Source organism: Siphateles boraxobius, unplaced genomic scaffold (genome assembly GCF_051911475.1).
Source record: "Siphateles boraxobius isolate OS27281-9 unplaced genomic scaffold, OSU_SipBor_1 1, whole genome shotgun sequence".
Lineage (NCBI taxonomy): Eukaryota > Metazoa > Chordata > Actinopteri > Cypriniformes > Leuciscidae > Siphateles > Siphateles boraxobius.
Genome location: NW_027508699.1, coordinates 5,218,893 through 5,228,386, shown reverse-complemented (window position 1 = coordinate 5,228,386; position 9,494 = coordinate 5,218,893). Strand labels below are relative to the sequence as shown.

At 37.2% G+C, this 9,494-nt stretch overlaps 1 long non-coding RNA gene across 1 annotated transcript; it reads left to right on the top strand.

Annotated features, from left to right (window-relative positions):
* Positions 1 to 3,219: 3,219 nt before the first annotated feature.
* On the top strand, positions 3,220 to 4,024 carry LOC143704384 (uncharacterized). Its single transcript, XR_013191856.1, has 5 exons — positions 3,220 to 3,327; positions 3,430 to 3,464; positions 3,542 to 3,595; positions 3,671 to 3,802; positions 3,910 to 4,024. It is a non-coding gene; the product is annotated as an uncharacterized LOC143704384 (long non-coding RNA).
* The last annotated feature ends 5,470 nt before the right edge of the window (positions 4,025 to 9,494 follow it).

Below are 9,494 nucleotides of genomic sequence, written 5' to 3'. Positions count from 1 at the left end.
TGAATTTTTTCCCCCTCCTCAATCCACTTAGCCCTTGATCTAATGAAGGCTCCTAGGGCCTTACGATTGTAAATTTCATCCAGTTTAGGTTGGAGGTTTAATATCTTCTGTCTATTGTCTTCAGTTTGGTGTGGCCTATTGCAATAAAAATTTAACTGATTAATAATGTCTACTTCTTGTTTTACATTATCTTTTTTAATTATTTTACTGAATGAGATAGTAAATTGGCGTATTTTATATTTTAGGAATTCCCACTTTTTGGTAGCAGTTGTTAGCTCCTCAGAATTGGAAATTTCTTTAATTAACAGTTTGATTTTCTGGCAGAAGTCATTATTTTTGAGCAGGCTGGAATTGAACTTCCAATATGTGTGTGAGTGAACATTGTTATCATTGGGTTTGATCTGTAGTAAAATAACACAATGATCTGTTAGTGGTGCAGCAGAAATATCAGAGCTAATATTATAAAGCAGTAAATTATTTTGTTATTAACCAGTGGTCAATTCTGGATTTAAAATTGTGACGAGCTAAACAAAGAGTATTTAGATATTCCTCGGTTAAAGTGTCTCCAAGTATCAACCAAATTATGTTTTTCGCAAAAGTTTGTAAATATGGTGTTTGGGTGACTAGCAGAGTGTCTGCGAGGATATTTATCAAAAAATTCATCATGAACTAGGTTAAGATCACATCCAATTATGATGTTATCAGTTGAGTGAGTTAGTTTAAGATTATCTAAATGTAAGCCAATTTGTTCAAGTAGGTTTCGGTTTTCTCTTCTAATGTTATAGCCATAAAGGTTGACTAAGACGCATTTCAGACCATCAATGTTTATAAGAAGAATCAGCCAGTGACCAAACTCATCTGCCTTATGGGACACAATATGACCTTTGAAGTTATTTAGGAGGATGGCGACTCCTGCTGACCTTGAAGTGCCGTGGCTAAAGTAAGCTTCATCTCCCCATTGTTTACACCAGAAAATAATATCATCGACATTAGAATGTGTTTACTGCAAAAAAATGATATTAGACTTCTTCCCCTTGCAAAATAAGAAAATACTTTTCCTCTTTGTCATATCTCTTAAACCCCTTGCATTAACAGACATTAAAGAGATAGTACTCTTTAAACTGAACATAGGCAGAAATAAAATAACAAACAATCAACAACAATGGATTACAGAACTTAAACAACAGTAGAATTTCCTATTAGGAATGTATAATAGTAGCAAAACCCTGAGAACGCGCTATCAATCAAACTCACTTGTTATCAGGATTCAAAAACCCTGGATTGTTGTGTCTATGGCAAGACTCTTTGTCCATTAATGAAAGCATGGGGACCCCGAAACACTGTCTTTAGACCTGCCTTCCTCGCTTGTTCGACTTTCGGCCACACAGCCATCCGTGCCTCTCTGTCTTCTTTGGTGAGGTCCTCTGCGAACCGGATATTGAGATCCTTGCAAACGGGGTGAAGTTTGGTGATGCGCCAGAGTTCGTCCCTGAAGTGGCGTCCTGTGAACTGCATGATGATCTGGCGAGGGCGATTGGAGTTACTCGGCCCCAGCCGGTGTACTGAATCCAGGATGAAATCCATCTTATCCCTCCAGTGTGGCATAATCTTTCCGATGATATCAGAGATGATTCGTCGAGTGTTTTCGTCTTTTTCCTCCTTTAAACCATTTACTCGCAGGTTCCATCTTCTTTTATAACACTCCAACTCTGCAGCACTTTTTTACACTTCTGATGCTCTTTTTCCAAGATCTGTGTTCATCTCTTTGAGTTGTTTCACCTCGACGTGCAATTTCTGGGACTGCTCCTTACAATCTTTGATCTATGCAGAGTTAAACTCTACCGCTTTCGCGATGTTGGCTATGGTCAGCGTGTTCTGCTTTAGATCCTCTTTGAAGTCTTGCATCATGTTTTGAAGAGTGCCGATAGCAGCCAGGATTGCAGCGTTAGATACGTCATCTGCATGGGCGCCAGCAGCCACGACGTCGTCTAGTTTTGACTTTTTTGGTGGTGCTGGTGGTTTAGAAGGCGATGTTAGGGTATTTTTGGTACCTTTAATATTCGTTTCCATACTTTCTGGACCACAGTAGTCGTGTGCTTGGAAAGCTTTCAATTTAGCATTAGCTTTAGAGCTAGCCATGTTGTGGTCTGCAATATCGTTCTCCAGAAGGTGCACAGGGTTTCTTACACGTTTCTGAATTATTAGGATAAGTTCCCTACGGATTTACATCTGATAAATCAGGGTTTTAGTGAGTTATAAGTTCATTCCGTTGATTATAAAGGTTTTGCTACTCTGAGCTATTCTAACGCATTCTCATCCTTTGGCGTCATATGTGACGCCATTTGACAAAACGGCGAAATACTACGCACATGGCACCCTTTATCGTCAATATAACACTCACTGTGATGGGTAGGTTTAGGTGTGGGGTAGGGTCTGCGTCTCATATTCACGCTAAAGGATGCCAGTCAACTTTATGACGCCTTGGGTTCGCGTGTTATATTCACGCTAAAGGGTGCCATGTGCGTAGTATTTCGCCGTTTTGTCATATGGCGTCACATATGCCGCCAAAGGATGAGAACGGGCTCGCTATTCACAGAGCGGCTGCTCTCTCCGCCATCTTGTCACGCCCCCCAGAGCGTTCCCACCGCGTCTCAAACGCAGCTCGAGTTCCCTTGAAAGGGAACCGTTTTCACATGTCAGCGTGCCATTGAGATGAAGGGGTAAGCTTGTTGTACAGTTTTTAGTTTTGTAAAAAAGCATTACAAGTTCTGAAAAAAAACATTTCATAATGGCGTTTGTACACTGTTTTTAGTCTTGATGTATTAAAAAAGAATAAGGTTAAAGTGTATCCAAATACATTTCTGTAGTTTTTTTAGTAGCACACAAATTACAAAATCTGTAACGTGCATGACAAGATCTTTTCTGCATTCCATTTCTACAATTTGCTCTCCAGATTATGGATTCTGAAGACCATAATAAGGTATTGTGGCAGTGTAATTTTTGTACGTTTTAGGACTGCATTGATTTTCCAATTGTAAATGTCTTAAACGTTTTGTAAATGGATTTGATATATGAATACAACTCCTAACTAAATTGTACAATACATGCAATTCTTTTAAAACTTGTTTTCATTGTAGTTATGTTTTTTTTCTGCGTAATCCACAATGTAATGTAATGTAATTGAAATATTTGTTAAAATTAATTAAATTAAAAATTAATGGATAATTTATCACTTTTTTTTTATTCTAATCCTCTTTCATAAGAAGAAGAATGCTCTGCACTCCCTGAAACCTATGGGAAGAAAAAAAACTGAACTTGGATATGAAAGTAAGAACTTTGATATGAAACAAAATACATATACTATGCTGGGTATCAAATTAACTAACTATAATATTGGTCAGCTAATTTTAAATTACTTCATTTTTGCAGACCAAACCCCAGTTTTGCCCTCTGTTTTTAGCAAGGTATGCATAATCAATTTAATGATGATTTAAAATGTGTATCATGGAACAATTTTAATCCACTTATATTTTTCTTTAAGGATGAGCAATGGATGTTAAAAGACGATGACCCTCCATCATGCTTCATCTTCAAGGTAGTTGAATAATGTTATATAATGTGCTTTTTAACATTTTTTAATGGCCTGTGCTAACTGTTGCTATCTTTTCAGTTATCAAGAGTGTTGCTGAAGAACATACTTCTTGAAGTTGTTCTTCAAGAAGGAGATGCTGCCTAGATGCCCCTGTCATTGGCTTGCTCAAGGTTCAGGGACATAGTTGGGGATGACAATTTCAAGAATCAGGTACACTTCTTATGGCTAGAAAGTAAATATTGACATTAAAAAATAAAATGCATAACAAGAACATCATTGATAATGTTAAATGTTATGTTCATTTTTTTTCACCTCAGGTGTTGCATGCTGGACAAATAAGTTGTCTCACTACAAACAGCTCTTCTGGAGGATGTACTCAATCTCCACTTGTTTGGAGTGTGGGTTTGAGTACAAATGCTGCACACCTGGTACGTTTTGTGTAAATTGGTGATGAATAAACTAGTTGTTAGTCTAAAGGAAAACTAATAATCTTGTTTACTTATGTCATCCCTTGGAGTTTTAAAGTTCTGGATACCATTTCACTTGCATGGCATGGACCTATGGAGCTGAGAAATTATTCTTAATGTTTGTAAATGTTCAATGGCAACTATAAACCCTAATTCTTATTGTGCTTCTTGTGTATCCACCAGGTTATGCTGGAAAGAGAAAACAAGGCGAGCTCCAGGGCATTTAATCAGAAACCTTCCACACTGGATTTTGCCATTTTCACTGCATGCAGATCAGTTCAAATAACAAAAAAAGACTAAAAATAATAAAATAAAATAAACACTTTTGCAATCAATTCTGAGTGACTTGTACATGATTTTATTCATTGAAAAAAATAATTTATCCACCCTGAGATTTAAATGTAATATATGTGTAACACATATATTTGTAAATAACACATATTTACACAGAAAATTAGTCTTTTAAAATTTAAAAAAAATTATGTTTTTCATGTATTTACACATTCACTTCACTGAGTCCAATTGCATCATATTTTAATATGTTCATTTACTTGATTCTGTAGAACAGCCTGATGAATTTAAAACACCATCACTTTAAGTATGGTAAAAGGTGTAAAGATGTGACGTCATCATTGGCAGTGAGTGGTATTGGACACACACAATAATAACAAAGCTGTAAGAAATCAGACCATAATGAGGAACGTAATATTTGATTGTTTATTTTCATTACTGTCGCTACTTCCTGCATACTCATTCACCGCCGTCGGCAATGAATGACAGCTTGGGGATTTCCGTATAAGCTCCTCCCACTTGCGGCGTAAACTCCTCCTACTTGCACATTTGTGAAATCCCTCCTACTTGTGGCATAAGCTCCTCCCACTTGTGTCGTAAGCTCCTCCCACCTGCAGGTCTCGCTGCAGCGATACATACATGAAAAAAAGGGAAACAAAGGAGATTAAATCCACTTTTGCTTATGGGTGAAAATTTGTGGATAAAATAAAGAAATTAACAACATATTCAAGAGATGACGATTTTTAAGTCACATATAGGGTTTAAAATATAAGAACTTAAATCAACCCTAAATGTATTCACAAAATAAATGGGCAGCTGTTTTGTAATTTATCAAATATATATATCTGTAATGCATATATATTGGGCTTTGTTTTGAGTCTTTGTTTGCTGCTGTGCACGACGTGTATGCTTTGCCGCATTGTATTTATTTTATTTTATTTATTTATTTGATAGGGACAATGCTCATTGATCAACAAACAAGTTACTTGTTGTAAACAAGCCAGAGTTAGCTACAAGTGCTAGTTTCCATCTGTTGTCCCTAGCCAGGTCTTAACAGGCATCCTAAAATACAAGAGTCAATAAAAATACACTATACATTTAATAAATACAGTAGTAATATAATAAATACAGCATAGTTTTTAAATCAATATGAGCATACCCTTAAACAGACAATATATTGCTCACCTTACCCAACCAACTTGATTACAGTAAAAAAAAGGCAATAAAAATAAAAATGTTATGGACTTGGACTTAAATGGACTTAAATATTTGGTGCATGGTTACAATTGTAATTGTCCCTAATCCAAGATTTAAGCTGTTTTTTAAAAGAGGAGAGACTATTACACTCCCTTAACTCAGTGGGCAGACTATTCCAAAAAATTGTGGCTCTAATAGAAAAGGTTGTGGTTCCAAACCTACTTTGTCTATATTGAACTATGCAATCCCCTCTGGTGGTTGCTCTGGTTACTCTATTGACCTTATCTTTCTGTTTTATAAACTGGCAAAGTGGTAGTGGAGCTAACCCATGGAGTATCTTAAAAACAAGACAGGCATCAGCAAAGTGGCTGAAGTTTTCAAAGCTAAACATGTTGTGTTTTTTAATTATGTTACAATGATGATAGCTATTACTCTTGCGGTCCAATGTCTTTAATGCCTGTTTATAAAGTGACTCCAATGGTTGCAGTGTTGTTTTATTGGCATGCGACCAGCTAGTTAAACAGTAAGAAAAATGTGAGAAGATCATAGCATGCAAGAAGAGCTTTGCAGCCTTCATTGATAGATATGATATTATGTGCTTAAAATTTGCCAGGTTAAATTTAACAATACTGGCAACCTTTTTGTGTGCTTTTTAAATGAGAGTTGTGGGTCTAGGATGATTCCCAGATATTTAAAGTCAGATACCACTCTCTTGGTTAACAATTACCTCAGGGTCATAAGTCACATTAGTTTGTTTTGTAAAATACATACTTACTGTTTTACTTATGTTCAGGTGTAAGCATGAATTAATTAGCCATGTGGATACCTTACTCATGGCCTCAGTCAGTTGGTGTGCAGCTTGTTGTTTATTTTTAGCATGCACATAGAGGACTGTGTCATCTGCATACATTTGTAAATGTACAGATGGGCAAACAGTTGGCAGGGGCCTCATGTACAAAGACTTGCGTTGAATTCATACTAAAACATTGCGTACGGACAAAGCTGTAAATGTGCGTATCCACAAAAAAAAAGAGATGTATGAATCTCTGCGTACGAAGGATCCCACGCATATTATCTTTGTACATCCCAATTAACGTAAAAATCAGCGCACATGCACGAGCACAACGCCCCACCCAGTCTCCTCCCTTAATTAAATACATTTAAATATGGTAATGAGTCCACTTTGGCAAAAGAAAGGAGTAAGAAAATGGCTAAAGCAAGCGGCAAGAGACGAAACTTTACAGAAAGTGAATCGGAGGTGCTACTATTGGAGGTATAAACGAGAAAAAAAATATTTGGAACTTTGTCATCCGGAATTAATAACAAAAGGAAAAAATATGAGTGGGAGAGTTTGGATGATGCCGTCAATGCGGTGGGATCTGAAAGTAGCACTGTAAATGACCTTAAAAAGAAATGGTCTGATATAAAGCTGGACATTAAATGGAACTGCTGCGCACTGACAGAGTTGGGCAAAACGGGCAGTGGGACACCCTTTGAGCAGAGAGTTGCCTCAATTATGGGTGACACCTTACTCTCTGTAGTAGTAACTGCTGCTTTGTGAGACTCGGATTTACTACAGGACTGCCACGAAGGTAACCAATATTATCTGCACATTTATTGAATGGAAATGTTTCCGATTCACATATGCAAATTATTCTTCAGATGGCGCCTTTATAGCAATGTGTGTGCAGTCGATCGCTCCGATTACATTAGGAAAACCGGCTATCGCTGCAATTGTGTTTTAATGTTTGGCTGGTCAACTGCATCATATGGGAACCTTATACCTGGTAGACAAGCGGATGATCCCGACCCATACCGCTGGCATTGCGCAGCTCAAAGACGTCTGGCTTATTCCTGAGCGGTCTGTCAGTTCCCTTTGGAAAGAACCAGTTGCCAGGAAACCAAGTGTTGTCAGCACCCGCAAGGGAACGGGTATTGCGTGGCTCTTCGCTCTCTCTCTCTTTAGATTCGGACCCAACTCCGCACAGAGCTCCAAGAGGATTGCCCTTGGAAATCTGAAACGGCTGATAAGCCAGTCATCATCCTGGGCCAGAAAATCATTGTGGTCCCTAAAAACTCGTTCTCCTCGGATTCTGCCATTAGCAATGTCCTCTAATAAGGCCAAAGCTGCCATTGCCATAGACTAAGGGTTGTATCAATTTGCATATGCTTTTATATGTTCTTACTTAATTGCATAATAGATAGAATATTCCCATTAGGCTCGTGTGACAATATATGTAAATTATTTTATAAATTGCAAATTAATAGCAATGCTTCCCACAGGTGGTAGTGCGATAGACTTGTAGAACAATTTGCTGTGTAATGTTTGCAACTTAACTTCATTGCCTGTAAGAGTCGCCAACGGACAAAAACTATGAGAAATGTACGTACGCCAGACATGAAATTGGCGTGGAGGAACGCACATTCTCACGTTAATTTCACTGTTAGTACATCCGACCGTGAGCGTGAAAGCTGGCGTAAGCAAAGTTTTTGTGCGTACGCAAGATTGACACATGAGGCCTCTGGTCATTTATATAGAGACTGAACAGAAGGGGGCCCAGTATAGATCCTTGAGGGACACCTATTTTACAGTTTAAAAATGTAGATTGAATGTTGTTAATGCGTGTGCTTTGTTTTCTGTCAACTAAGTATGATTTCATCCATTTGATTGCATTCTCACAAAAATTTAAATAAGATAATTTTGACAAAAGAACGTCATGATCGACGGTGTCAAATGCTTTTTTTAAATCTAAAACTATTGCACCCACCACAACTCCTTTGTCTAGATTCATTTTGACGTTCTCTATAAAAAAGCAGTTGGCTGTTTCTGTAGAATGATTACTTCGAAAGCCAAACTGCATTGGGTGCAGTGGTGTATGGCCTTTACTAAGATGAGTAGTCAGCTGTTTCACCACCCATTTCTCTGCTACCTTAGATATTACAGGTACTATACTGATAGGCCTGTAATTCTCCACCAGTGTTTTATCACCAGCCTTGAAAATGGGGGTTACCACAGCTGTTTTCCAAGAACTTGGAAAAATACCTTGTTTAATTGATAAATCAATTAAATGTGTAAGAGGTTTGATTAAAGATTGTTTATGAGTTTTAAAAAAATACAGAATCAAGACCAAAGACATCTTTAGCTTTTGAGTTCCTTAATGAGTTTATGGTATTCTCTACCTCAAGTTCACTAATTTCCTCAATTCTAAAAACAGGTTTGTCAGTATCAATAGGAATGCTCACTATGTTACTAGCAATGCAATACTGTGCCAATTCCTCAACTGATTGAATAAAACAATTGTTAAAACTGCTTGCTATAATGTCATCTTCTCTGGTTATGATTCCATTTAATTTCAGTTCAAGTGCCGGTGCGCAGTGCTGAGTATCTTTCCCAATTAATTTATTAAGATTGTTCCAAATTAATGTCCCATCTCCCTTTGCATCATCAATTACTTTTATATAGAAATCTGCTTTGGCTTTCCTTATGTTCCTTACTACTCTATTTCTGAGGGATGTATAACTATACCAGTCACTTTTAAGTCCTGACTTGAGAGCAGTCTTTAATGAGAAATCTCTTTCCCTTATCTGTTTCCAGAGAGAATCATTGAGCCAAGGTGGAGATTTTTTCTGTCTTGGTATGTGTGTCATTCTTCTGCTATATGAGGATATTATAGTATTAACAGTGCTTGAAAAAAGATTGCAACTGTTTTCTATATCTTCAATAGTCAAAAGATCAGTCCAGTCGATATCATTTAAGGCAGATTTGAAGTTATCCATGTCATTTTATATTGTTTCAATGTGTTTGTGTTCTTAAAACGTTTTTTGGTGAGTTTCCTAGCCAGCAGTGTTATATTATGGTCAGATAATCTAGTTAATTAACTGTATGATTTTGTTATCCTTTCCGGTCTGTTTGTAAACATTAAGTCAATTTGCGTCTGAGACGAGTG